Below are 3,897 nucleotides of genomic sequence, written 5' to 3' on the forward strand. Positions count from 1 at the left end.
TTTGGCCTCTCGACCACCCCTCCAATGAAAGTTATCCAAAATCGGGGGATTGTGGCCTGGGGTATGGAGACTGATTGGATTTATTTTATTAAATTCATCTGAAAAAAACACATTTGCGTAATTTTTTTTCTCTCGTTATTTATGAATTCGTTTGTTTACCTGGCACATTGGTGTTGAGTTCTCGGAGACGACTTGTAGAGGCAACGCGTTTATTCAATAAACGCTTAACAGCAACAGTCTCAGCCTTCACTAAGGCTACAGCCCTTTTTATTTATTACCTGGGGAGGTACAGCATCCGGACTAGCGCATATTAAAACCGGGCTACCGCTCTCAGGTCCTCCGGCTATGAGTCACCTAGGTGAGGCTATTCTGACCCGACCCAGCCAAGGTACGGGTCCCAACCACTGGCCCACTCGGACCCGGCCCTTCCAAGAACGTCGGGCCTGGGGTTCCCAGGGTCTCGCCACTGGCCCACAGAATCCCGTTCCTTACATAGACAGCGGGGCTAAGGGTCCCAGGGCCCTGGCTAGCTGGTCTTCTGGCTTCTGTCTTGGAATTGGCCAGGACCCGTTGAGAGGTCCGGCTTTATTACACCTTCCAGGTGTGTCCGTCTGTCGCCACGCTGCCGGTGCAAGGTACTGCCCCTGATGGGCCCTTTATGCCACAGCAGGTAAGTGCCCGCAGCCCAATTACAGCACGACACATGAACCCAAACAGAGGCACTTTATTCTCAGCCAGGTGGAAACTGAAATATTCAACGCACCTCTGCAGAGTCCTCGGGCATCAAATGCCAGTGTCATGCACAATGTCGCCATACATTTAACATCGCGAGGTATCGCTATAACGTCACTGCCAGCAGGAGCGTTGCGAGGCAATGCTCCTTCCGTTCGCAGTGTATGCAAGCATAATGTATGGTAAGTCCCCGATTTATTGAGATGCTTGGCTGAGCGGCACAATACAATACGTGTGATGATCGTGTACGTCGGGGCATACCCTCATATGTTCTTTGTATGCTGTCTTTGTTTTAATTTGCAAACGTATTTTTTCACTGCATCATAACGAGTGCTAAATGACCAAAATGTTTTGCTTCTGCTTCAATCGCCAAGAAGTGTAGTAAGGTGATCACTTTGCAAACCAAATTAGAAGTTGTATGCCGCTTTTGCAGAGGTAGATATTGACTGCCCTTTATCAGTGGATAACCGATTAAAATCAGGCACCACATTATGCAGTTTACTGGTGATCCAGGCAAGAGGCATGACATTTGTTTGAGGACTTCAAGGCTCGTGAATCAGGCTATCATTGCAGATTGCAAAGCCGAGTGTAGAGCATGCCTTCAGTCATTTTTTCCTCATTTAACGATTGGTTTAATTGTCAAACTGATATAGAACGCTATACAAGCAGTATACATATTTTTTTTCTAATTGGCATGATAATATGAACGTGTTCAAACTTTGCTTAAGAATTACATCGTTAATGCATTTAAATTCCTTGGTCTATGGATTGATGAGAAGGTACATTTTAAGCCGCATTGAACGCATTCATCTTAAGTGAAGGCAGTATCTGGGTATTTGATATAATCACAAGTTGGCAATAAAACGTACAGCGATGCATAATTGATTTAAGGCAGTGATACTCCCCATCTTTGACTATTCCAATAAATTATATCAATGCAACGCAGTGAGGACCTTGCAGTCTTGATGTTACATTTTATTGCCTCCATTTCATCTCAGATGCCAGGTACTTCACTCCACCAAAGCACCTTAAAAAAGCACAATATATAAAATCTCAACAGATCGAAGACAAAGTAAACATCCTGTTTACACACAAGATTTAACACGATAAAAATGTGTTCTAAATTATCATGAGTCAAAAAATACATTCTGTACTCCTCCAGCTTGATGAAGTTCAAGTACTACTTTTAATTGCGATACTTTTCCTCACTGCACGTAGTATTTTAAGCAGCCTGATTGCCCGCTGTTAAAGACCATTGATAGCATTTTACGTTTGAAAACATGTTAATTATTTTTATTCATATATATGTAGTTTGTCTCTTAACTATGATTCCAAAATATATTATTGTTACGTTTAATGTTGCATCAGAAACACTCAATCTGGGGTCTCAACTTGCTTAGGTCAAACGATGGGCCTACATTTTGCCCATTCTTGGTCAGTTAGCACAAAAACATAAGCAAACAAAAGCTTATTACTTTTTCTGCAGTTTTAACAAGACTACAGGAATGATAGAGATGGGTTTTCTGGCAGTGTGGCACGCCCGCGTGGTAGTCACAAATTTAATGTCAAAGGGCAGGCACCTCAATCCACCCTCGTCACGTGCTGCCGGTACCGCAGTGCACTCGAGGAGTGCGACGCTGGGCTGGCTGCAGCTGGGCGGGAGCTGCGGCCTGACGCCAAATGGAAGCCCGACCTCGCCTGAAAAACGCAAGCGAGGCGCCATCTTCCAGGAGCCGGTTTCAAACGTCTTTATTTTATACTAGTATTAAGTACTCCTTCTTTGCCTTGGGAAAATAGAAAATATATTTGAAAACTTGTCGTCTCTCAAAAAACATAACATATACATGCAAACACTAAGCTAATATGAAAGTGTTCAGTTTATCTGGACATTTGTCCGTCAACAAAACTATGAGAGCCTTCCACAAGGCCTGAATGAAAAAAGTTATAGAAAGTGGGGGTAAAAAGATGCAATAGGATCAGTAGGATCAGTACTATTTAATGACTCTATAGTAGTAACTCCTTGACTCTATAGTAGCATCTACTGACTCTAGAGTCGTATTTCCTGACTCTACAGTAGTATCTACTGAATATATTGGTATCTACTGATTCCACAGCAGTATCTACTTACTCTACAGTCGTATCTACTGCCTTTGGGTTGGTGGTTGTCTAAAACACCAGGGTGATGTGATGCACCTCGTGCAGTAATCATGAGTGTAGGTGCACGCCCACTTGCTTGCTTGCATGCTCGCTTGCTTGCTGTGTTTTCTACCCATGCTGTAAAATGCTGCCGATGGCTAGCCATCATAGTGAAACAGGAAACCAAGTGCGTAAGTTTTCCCTGCCAGTACAGAGCCTTTCCATCACCAAGACTCCTACTATGCCTCCACATTGGCAGCTCATGGAAACTGGTGTCCCACGACACCAGGCCAAACCAGTAGGGGATCGTGGAGCTGCAGTGGTCCCAAGAGGCATCTATAACTTGCGAAGCACTGCCCCACTGCCTTATGGGGTAAGCTTTGGCTAGTGTAAAAAACTCTGACTCCAAATCTGTGGTGGGGACCTGCAACGGCGGTATTCAGCAAATCAAATGTCCGATTGTCCCCTATAGCTCTGGCCAGATGAATATCGTCGTGAGTTCCTCAGGCCACCTGAGTCTGTTTGGCTTGACTGAAGGTGGTGGGCGTCGGGACTTCGCTCCCCTCCCCTCACCTTAATCCACTTCTAGTGCAGGCTTCTTGATCCCCCCCACCCCGTTTTTTTAAGCGCTGTGGTGACAGCAAATAGCGGAAGATGCAGGTCAAGGATGTGACTGGAATATCTATCCAAACTCTGCACAGATGCGGGGAGGGCCAGCATGTCTCCTTGACAACTTCCATCGTTTCTGAACAGCCCCGCACTGCTCATCCCTGATGGGGAAGGACCGAAAAAAGGTGATCTAAAATTATCTGTTCCACTCACTCCGGGTGGTTATCCACTACCACCAGAGCATTCCATTCAGTGTCTGAAACTCAAGGAAATCCAAGACTTGTTTACCCCTTAAAGATGCTTCATGGAACGTCAGCACAATCCTGGACTCTGACGAAAAAAAACGACAGACCACACAGAAGGACAGCCCTCATGGCCCATTAATTCAGATAATTCAACATTGACATTGTAGCGCTTAAT

General features: G+C 44.9%; 1 long non-coding RNA gene across 1 annotated transcript; it reads right to left on the bottom strand.

Annotated features, from left to right (window-relative positions):
* Positions 1–708: 708 nt before the first annotated feature.
* On the bottom strand, positions 709–2,633 carry LOC142922754 (uncharacterized). Its single transcript, XR_012940270.1, has 2 exons — positions 2,313–2,633; positions 709–1,759 (listed from the first exon to the last, which is right to left on the bottom strand). It is a non-coding gene; the product is annotated as an uncharacterized LOC142922754 (long non-coding RNA).
* Positions 2,634–3,897: the final 1,264 nt, after the last annotated feature.

The sequence above is a fragment of the Petromyzon marinus genome, unplaced genomic scaffold, assembly GCF_048934315.1.
Source record: "Petromyzon marinus isolate PM22_M1 ecotype Great Lakes invasive population unplaced genomic scaffold, UKy_Petmar_22M1.pri1.0 PM_Scaffold_162, whole genome shotgun sequence".
NCBI lineage: Eukaryota > Metazoa > Chordata > Hyperoartia > Petromyzontiformes > Petromyzontidae > Petromyzon > Petromyzon marinus.